We start from the raw sequence: 10,038 nt of genomic DNA on the forward strand, positions 1-10,038 counted from the left end.
CGCCATCGTCACCGTTCGTGACGCACAGGCTGAGAACTTCAAATCCAGTATGTGCAAAAACAGCTCGTATTTATTGTATCGATTCGAACTCGAAAACACGGCTGCTTCCATGCGCAAGTGGGCTCTTTATTTTGAAACTACACGCGATCAGATGCGACGAGTGCTAGCTGCTGTTGCATACTAGCTAAAGTGTGACGCAAGTATCAGCGTAGTTTCGTAACGCTGTTCATATCAAAGCAATCCGCTTGTACTGGTCACAGATTAAGCTGTTAAGTTTCACGATCTCCGGTGAGCGTGCCAGTGTCGCGCAAATTAATGCATCGCAACTGCTCTCCATCGAGCCAATTGCGTTCAACTTATCCACGATATTCGCCAGCTTAAGATAAGGCGCATTTCTTCGTTGTTTTTGTCGCAACTTTGTGATTTTTTCTGGTCTCAAACGAAATTGCTTTCCGTCAACAGCGTCGTCTGCTCCTTCACCTGCTCCGTCGTCTGCTAGGGCATCCGGGTCACTTCAGGGGATCACAGGATAGCAGCTTCTACAAACGACATTCCAGAAAGAAGTAACTAAAACCGCCTTAATATTCATAAATAATGTAAAAATAATTTCTAAAAAATAGAGCGTTTTTGTTATTGAGATAAATTAAATATTCATGGTTTAAAAAACAAGTTTCTTTGTCGGTTGCAATTTTCCGACGACGCGAAAGCGCAGCCGTCGGCGCCATTGCAGCGCAAACGACGCGTCGAGTTTTGTATTATTTGCCTCTTTGAGGCATTGCTTGAGTGCTTGTACGGCGGACACGTGTGAAGAACGCATTCAATAGGAAAGTGAGCAGGAGTGTGTTTTTGATGCCAACGGCCAGAATTACAGCCTGTCAACATTGGCGAGTTTCAACGGGTAAGCCAAGAAGACTGTGCTACGGCGTCTTGTCATCTGCAAAAGCGAACGAAGACTCCTGCGCGGTTTTACTAAGCCTGGATGAATCGCATGACCGGTGAGTCCCGCTCTGCGTTTCTTTGCTAATGATCTGTATTCACACGCGCTATTTGTATGGGGCTATATAGGGATGTGAGTGGAGGCAGTCTGCATGCGGTTGCCGCAGCTATAATGCGGCGCCAAAAAAGCAGGGCCTATATCCTGCATGACAAGTGTTGTTCTCATTTTCTTTATGTGCGTTTAGTACTCGCGTGCCGTGGTAAATAAAAATGACACCAGATATCACAACAGAGTTACTCATTCGCTTGCTAGCGCTTCGACGCTCAGTGCAAAAGCATGGATTTGCACTGCGTAGAAGACGATGAGCGGGAAGTGCCGCGCGGCGGAGCGCTCGCGCTAGGCCAGCTGCGATCAGACACCGCACTATTTTGCTCAGGGTTGGTACTTATCGGATTAGTGCTTGTGCCTTAATATTCGTCATAATAAATTATTCTGAGACAGTGATCGCATGCGAAAGGCTGCTGCATATTCCTCGCCTTGTCATTTGTAAATTGTGTGTGATTCCCCAGTGGAACAGGATTAGAGGCAGTGTTATGTCAGTTAGATGAATGTTGCGTCTCCTGAGCTTTAAGCGTCGATGCTTCCTCTCCTTCTGAGCACTGCGAGCTGTCGGGGATGCAACCGCAGACTCATTTCGGATTTCTACCTTTTTGCTATCTCCTTCGCTTGTGAGGCCCGCCTTCAAGTCGTTCGCAACTGTCGATGGTTTTTGTTACTTATTTTTACTTTGTTTTTATTCTTGGTTGCGTGCCATCAGCTGTGCTGCCGGCAATTCTCCGAGCTCGAAACTTCCAAGGAACGGGATCCTACCCAGAGACCTCCCATCACCGCACTCACGAGTGTTCTTTGGTATTTTTTGTTTTTCTTGCCCTTACTTGCATTGCCAGTCGACAAATTTGTGCAGTTTTTAATTGTATGCAGATATTTTAATTGCGCTACCAATTTTTTATGATGCTAAGCTTTTCTGTGAGATTTCAAGCTTCTTGCTAGTGAAGGCATGCTTTTTTCCATTCTCTCTTCTCATTTAACCAAGTCAGACTGGTTGCAACCTTCAATTTAATTCCTAGACATTGGTGCAAGGAACAATGATAAGAATTAATGAAAACCTGCAGATCCTATATTCAAATTGATGTGCGGTATTTCAGCCAGCTCATCTTTAAGTGTGGTTATAACAGTCATTGTGACTGTTCTCAAAGAATGTTTATGGGTGCATTACATAAAATCTGTTCATTTATTTTGTCATGGGCTAGCTCATTGGTTTTTTATTTACTTATATTATGTCGATTTTAGTTTTTAAAGCAGTAGATTTTTTCTCTTGTCATTCATGACATGGCTACAGGCACTGACAGCTGTTGCTCTGGATGTATTTATTTGCAGTTGTCAGCTGCCAGCATCTATTGGGCCATGCGTGGTTCCTGCCTTCGCCTGTGTCATCCCTCCCGATCTGTTCATGGTAGTTATTCTTTTTCAGTGATGCATATCTTAGCTGCCTATTTAGACAAATATTTTCAACATAGGCTTGCAGCTAGGTTTAGAAATGCATGCAAACTCTACATGCACTTCACAGCAGTACCTCAGCTTATAATTACCGGAACTGTAGACTTGTACAAAATATAGTCGCTGATGTAGCTCTTGATGCAGCTGCTGTTAACATAAACGTGCTTTGACATTGCACGCCTGTTGCCTGGTATGCATATGTGTTCTCGAAAAGGACCTATATGTTCATTTATCTCTATAAAAACATTGTGCTCTACAGTGATGCTTTACCAGTATCTCTGATACAGGGACCAAATTGTCAGTAATGTAAAATTGCACGATGACACCAATCCTTGTATGGCATAACATCCTTGCAATGCACTGGGCAAGCTGCTGTCAGCACAGATTTATTGCTGGTTTATTGCCATAGCATATGGTTATACTGTACAGTTTGTACCTCTACCTTCAAGCTGCATCCTTGAAAAATTTAAAATTAGTTGAAGGAAAAATTGAAGGAAATGTAAGAGTAACCGTATCACATATTGGTCGAAACTTGAACCGTGATATAAGGGAGGGATAAAGAAGGGAATTAAAGAAGAGCTGAACTAGTGGAGGGCTGACTCCCTTGTTAGATGCCCCTCTTTAGTTAAACATACCTCGCAATTAACACATTTGGTGCAAAACAAACATGAGACTTGCACACTCACGAGCACCCTCATGTCAGTAAAACAAAGTGCCAATGTTGCCGTACTTAAGAGCTTTGCTCTTAAAAGCGCAGCTGACCGCTGCTCAAAGTTGAGAGCAAAAATATGTCTACTTTTCCTCATGTGCAGTACGCGGTGCTGGTGCCATTTGCAATAGTGATTGACATTGAGTTGCATGATACGCAGTCCATTCCTGGAGTTACTGATTTTGTCTGTATTGTGAATGTGCCGTTAAAATTAGTGCAGAACAATGGTTCTCCTGTTCATCTTAGTTAACTGTAGGTAACTGCCACATGCTACCACCCTTTTTCCTCAAATTTCCTAATTTCATTTAGCCATCTGTTTGCCCCCATTCATGCATTCACCTACTCTTGGAATCCTCCCAGTGTTTTTGTGTGGTATTACTTATATCTTCTCTGCATTACGCACGCATTGCACTTCCTCTTTTTTCGATTTAATCAAGATAGCTCTGTTCTTGTTTCTTGCATAAGCATAAGAGGCGACTCAAGTGCACCATCTGGGCTTGTGATGCAGTGTGTAGGGCCCTTTCGTTTTTGGGTGAAACCTGCTTTCTTCCTACTGTTTCGCCCAAAAAAGATTCTTAAATCAGGTTCAACACAATTTCTGTGCAAATGTGCCTGTAAGAAAGTGTGGTTTGAAGGTGCACAAAACCGAAGAACTGCTGGACTGTAGTGGATGTCGGATATTTGTTCTGACAGATTTTTTAAACAATTCTAGCTATTTTATTTCTCTTTTAATGTTTATTGTTTGTCGGTTGCTTATACTTTTTGGATAAATTGAAAACTGCATGTACTGACTGGTATTTCGTTGCAATACTTATACCCGTAATCATGAAGCTGTGTTGGAAGGTAGGTGTGCATTTACTATGTGTGCTTTGAATTTCAGTGATTGTTTCTACAATGCAAAATGGACGACAGGTCTCTGCTGTGCGAGTTTTTTGCAATGGAGTGAAAGTAACTGGAGCAGCATTTGTTGCTGTGTCACCCAGCCCAAAGTTGTCCTACAGAACCACTGAGCTTCTGAATACCTATGGCTTAAAGCTCGAAGCTCTGGTTGCCCTTTCAGAGGTTTTCTGCATTAACCAGTGCAAGCCCAAGGGCTCAGAGCTAACAAGCATTTGAAACCATAGAGCTATACACAGTAGTGCTTGGACCGTGCAGCAAGTCAGTAATGAGGTCACAATAAACATGGTTTACTGTAGAAAGCTATTGTGAAAAAATAGTTGCGCTCACAGAAAACGCTGTTTTTTTTCTTAGTCAGTCATTGAAACAAAGCAATGCATGTAAAATTTGATATCTCGCTGATCCCTCATTTTTTTTCAGCTAAAGACCAAGAGTTTCATGGAAGTTGTGCAAGCCAACAAGTTGCGTGTGATTTGTGCCAGGGGCCTGCAGCATGCTGGGAAATTAGTGGATGGCCAGTGGTATTCACTCAGTAAGGCAAGCTTTTTCTGTAAGTGCAGTTTTTGGCACGGCATTGCTTAGGGATGCATGCACTAAACAGACTACTCTGTACCTGCCCATGCTTCAAGAACAATGAAGTACATGAAAAAAATTGATTGCCGAAAAAAATTTGCCGCTTGTTATTTTTTTTTTTAGGAAAGTATTTGCCATTTGAAGGGCTCAGTGTGCTGAGAAAACGTTAAAAATTAATATGTGCTTGTGGCTTTTTTTTTCAAATTTCTCCTTCCACGTCTATGTTGGCCTGACTTTGTAGCTTGTCTGCTAGAGATTGGCTGCTACCTACAGTTGACTTTTTTGTTGCTCTTTAATTGCTTGTCACGTTCTTTGCGTGGCAGTGTCATGCAGTTTGGGAAGTAATCCGATCTGATTTCTGCATTGGCCTGAAGTGCAAGCATTTGCGTGTGGGGCAGGTTTATGGTGTCCCCTTGTTTGCTGTAAGTGCAGTTTGGCCATGAGGGTTAGTCCTTTTTATTTTGATGCAGTGTAATTTACTTCATGCAAAAATTAATGAAGTAAGCACTATTTTTTGTAATAAATGGACATTTGTTATAGCTGCGGCCATTATAAGTGCACTTGACTCTAAAATGGCTGTCTTCTGGCATTCAGTATTACATCTTAAAACCAGGCGGAAGACACAACACAGGAGAAGAGATGAGCACAAGACGAGGCTGGTCTAATAACTGAAATTTTATTGAAGGAAAGCAGCAAAAGAAGACCTGCAAAGAGATTCACGCGCACAAAACCCCAAAGCAGTGAGAGGGCAAAAAACAATTGAAAGGCACTGGCGTACTAGTAAACCATCTTAGAAACTTTTTTCTTACAGTGAAGGTTCACTGACAGTTTAGCCAGGCACATGTCCTTAGCTTTACCGATGTAGTAAGCCTCAACTATATCAGGACAGATTGATCACTTCCCTAAACCACTGATGTGCCGCGGAAATCAGGCGTGCAGAGAGAAAGGTCGTCCTCCGATTGCATTCACGAGATTGAACGTGCAGTTTCAGGTAAGCATTCGCCTTCCTCTCTATACAGTGAAAGTGCTCCCAGCCAGGTGAACATTCAGACATCTGCCTGTCAGCTCATAGTAGTTTCAGCTACAAGGCAGCAGAACGCAAAAAACCCGTTTACTTTTGCAAGTGGTGAAGATTTTTTATCTGCCACTGTGCATAGCGGACGATTACCCTTAGTTGTATCAAGCCTAGTTTGAACGGTGGTGCAAAGGGCTCCTACATCACTTTTAGCTGTCAAGACAACAGCAACATCATACTTTGGTGCAACTTTCTTGGGACGGTGCGAAATGGCATTGGAAGTAAGGTATAGAGGCCGCCATTTTGTGCTGCTCAACTACGTCAGCATCATGCGAGTGGTGTTCCGTTCCCTTGAGCGAGTAAAAACACAATGACAGGTGCACGAGATGGGCATGTGGGAACCCAGGTGCCATTGGCTTGGAAACCTGCTCCGACAATGCATTCTCAAGCCTGATGGCATGACTTCCATAAAGCGGTCGTGATGCATGCGATTGCCAACCTGTCCTTCACTAGCCTCGACTAGTTCGACTCATAGCTAAGAGGCTTCCCAATCTTGGGCTGTGGCGCCAACATATGTGGTCGTCTGCAAAGCGCAGGTCTAAATCAAGAAACTGAAAATGGTTATTAGTGAAATTCAGACGTAAAAGATAGGCTTCGACAGCATGCCTAAAGATTTCTAAAACATCTTATGCCAACTTATCTGTGCCCTCCTTCTGCAAGAAAATTAGGTAGCTATCAACATAACGAAATGCTACTATGCCGAGGTCTTCCAAATGGCTTTGATGCGGTATCGACTCTGGACAGAAGAATGTCGCGGAGGAACGGTATGACCTGGAACCCTGTGCATACTCCTGATTTCTCATGTAAATACCGCCCTGCCAACTCACAAAAGTGGAGTTCTGTGGAGTTCTAGTTTCTTGTGGACAGCAACCTGGGCAGGTGTTCTGCAGTGAGCATCGATATGGAGGTCCTGTACTATTCATTGTCACATGATAGACCTCTGAGGCGTGTGCAAAACTGCATCAGGGTGAACAATGAACATGGTTTTACAGACGATTGCGAGATTTTGGTTGCTGGCTTCATGGGGCTGTTCTTTTACTGCAAATCCGCATTTGTCAGTTGGCAGGGCGGTATTTGCATGCAGGTCGTGCCTTTGCTCAGCAACATTTTTTTGTCTAAAGTCGATAAGGCATTACAGCCCTGTTTGCAAGACCGTGGCATAGTAGCATTTTGTTATGTTCATCACTACCTAATTTTTCTGGACATGGAAGGCTCAGATAAGTTGGCACAAGATGTTTTAGGAGTTTAAGGCGTGCAGTCAAGCCCTGTCTTGTACATCAGAATTGTCTAAGCAGAACCGTTCGCAGTTTCTTGATGTAGACCTGCGCTTTGTGGACGACCATGTTTGTCGGGGCTACAGCCAAAGATCGGGGAAGGCTCTTTTTAGCTACGAGTCGGACCACTGGTGGATGGGGAAGGATGGTGAAGAGGTGTATTTGTCGCTGATTAGGGTCAGTAAAGATAGAAACAGTTGATGGGTGTGCAATCGCGTGCATGACATCAGCTTTACATAAGTCATGCCATCACTGTGCTGAGGATGCTTTCTTGTAGTAAGTTTCGAAGCTAATGGCAGCTGGGTTCCCACTTTGCCATCTCACCAACCTGTCATAGTACGTTTTCACTCGCTCGAGGGTAAGGAACACAATCTCGGATGATGCTGATATACCTTACCTCCACACTATTTCACAGTCTCAAGAAAGTCGCGGCAAAGCGTAATGCTGCTGTTGTCTTAACCGTGAAGTGGAAGACAGGAGGCTTTTGCGCCGCTATTAAAAAAAAGGCTTGACAAAACTATGGGCAATCGTCCACAATAGAAAGAGTCACAAAAAAAGGTTCACCACTTGCAAAAGTAATGGAGTTTATTGCGTTCCACTGCCTTATGGCTGCAACTACTATGGGCAGACAGGCCGATATCTGAATTTGCACCTGACTGAGCACTTTCACTGTATAGGGGGAAGGCAAATTCTAATCTGGCACTGCACCCTCAATCTTGTGAATGCAAATCTGAGGATGACTTGTCTCTTTGCACGCCTAATTTCCACGACACATCAGTGGTTTACGGAAGGGATAAATCTGTTGGTAGATAGTTGAGGCTTACTACATCGTAAGCCTAAGGACACGTGTGGCTAAGCCGTCAGTAAACCTTCACCATAAGGAATTTGCTTTTTTAGATGATTCATTAGTGTGTCAGTCACTTTTGATTGCACTTCGCCCTTTCACTGCTTTGGGTTATTGTGCGCCCGTATCTCTTCGCAAATCTTCTTTTGCGGCTTTCCTTCAATGATGCCGCCACGGTGGCTCAGTGGTTATGGCGCTCGGCTGCTGTCCCGAAAGATGCGGGTTCGATCCTGGCCGTGGCAGTCGAATTTCGATGGAGGCGAAATTTTAGAGGCCTGTGTACAGTGCGTTGACAGTGCACGGTGAAGAACCCCAGGTGGTCGAAATTTCCGGATCCCTCCACTACGGCATCCCTCATAGCCTGAGTTGCTTTGGGACGTTAAACCCTCACAAATCAAAAAATCAAAACCTTCAATGAAATTTTTGTTAGTCCAGCCTCTTGATCTCATGTCTTCACGTGTGTCGTGTCTTCTGGCTGGTTTTAAGGTGAGTCAGTACAAACTCGGCCAGTCTTGAGCCTTGTTCAGTATTACATTTTAAATAAAGTGAGAGCTTTACTAGGTTATGTTGCCAGGGATCATGTCCACAGCAGTTGTGGACAACTCAGAAGAGATAGCGTCATACGAGTGGTTGTAATTGGAAGAGGATGATGCGAGGATGCTGTGCGAAAAAAATTTCTTATCGGATAAATATTTACAGCCAAAAATGTCCAAAAAGTGGCTGGGCCAGAGAAAAAGTGCCGCGAAATTTGAAAACGCTGAAAGTAGGTGGAGCTACAGCGCAGCGCCAAATTTGAAAAACTGGAAGTATGGACAAAGCCAAAGCTTGGCGCCAAGTTTGAAAACTCGAAATGAGCAATCACGTCACCAGTGATAGGTGACCTATACGTAACCAGGAGATAGGAAAAAGAATGATAAATTAGGGGCAATTAGGTAATTAATGAGAAGCTAAAGGCAATGAACGGGTGATTCGACTGGGCAGGTATTCAGTAAGTGGGCGGGAATGATGCATGGCAGAAAATTTGAAAACTCGAAATGGTTGCTGGGATTAAATGAGGGTAAAATAAGAGTTAATTGGTAACAAATCAAGTCAACGAGAAAACAACCATGGCGCCAAATTTGAAAGGCAACCAGTGTCGAGGAGGCATCAACGCTTTCACATTTTTTTTGTGCAGGTAGCTGCGGTGATCTCTATATTTTCTTTTTTCAGCCAAGACAAAGACCACTTCTCTTGGCTCATGGGCGATGTATCTAGGAACCTGCGGCCAGGACAACGCTTGACAGGGTGCATCAGCAAGCTCGAAAAAAAGCACAAAACATTAAATAAAAATTGATCATTTTCATTTCAATTCTAGTGGTTTTGGGCATGAATTACTCTGGAATGCACAAAGCTTGTTTTAATTGACAGGCAACCATTAACAAGCTGTGCGTTTTTGTGCATTGCCTACTACAGAACACACAAACCCTTTGTTAATTGACAGGTGACACAGTAACGACTGTGACACAGTGTACGAGCACTACACAAGACACACTACAGAAGACAAGACAGACTACAGAAGTCAAGACAGACTGCAGAAGACAGACTATAGAAGACAAGACAGACTACAGAAGGCAAGACAGACTACAGAAGACAGGACCGACTACAAAAGACAAGACAGACTACAGAAGACAAGACAGACTACAGAAGACATGCCCAAAATACAACAAAACTACAGACTACAGAAATTTTCTGTCTTGGAATCCTGTAGTGTGTTTTGACTGGGAGTTAAACGAAATGCTTTCAATCTCTTCGCTATGGTGTGTACAGGTGCAGGTTTTTAGATCGTAATGGAAGGATTTTTAATTACTTAGAACTAACACCACGGAGGTTGTGTTCTGTTTGAAACAAATATTCTGCGCTATATGAAAATAAAAATATGTGAAACCGCCTCTTTCAAAGCGGCATTGCTACTGTTTTTTGGGCCTTTAGGTATTTTGTGTCTGTCAAGGTGTGGGAATAGCGAAAAGTCGCCAAAATCTCAGAGAGAACAACGAAGATTACTAAAGGCTTAAGAGCAAACCGTGAAATTCGGAGCTGTTAGCATACATTTGGTCTGGCGGTATTCAATTTGCGCCTGTTCCATAGTGTACCAGAAAGAAATGATTTCCTACTGTCCTGCCGCATCTTTTCCCC

At 43.4% G+C, this 10,038-nt stretch overlaps 1 long non-coding RNA gene across 1 annotated transcript; it reads left to right on the forward strand.

Annotated features, from left to right (window-relative positions):
• The first annotated feature begins 910 nt into the window (after positions 1-910).
• Positions 911-4,554, forward strand: LOC144103486 (uncharacterized). Its single transcript, XR_013308301.1, has 3 exons — positions 911-995; positions 2,375-2,450; positions 4,521-4,554. It is a non-coding gene; the product is annotated as an uncharacterized LOC144103486 (long non-coding RNA).
• The last annotated feature ends 5,484 nt before the right edge of the window (positions 4,555-10,038 follow it).

The sequence above is a fragment of the Amblyomma americanum genome, chromosome 1 (genome assembly GCF_052857255.1).
Source record: "Amblyomma americanum isolate KBUSLIRL-KWMA chromosome 1, ASM5285725v1, whole genome shotgun sequence".
NCBI lineage: Eukaryota > Metazoa > Arthropoda > Arachnida > Ixodida > Ixodidae > Amblyomma > Amblyomma americanum.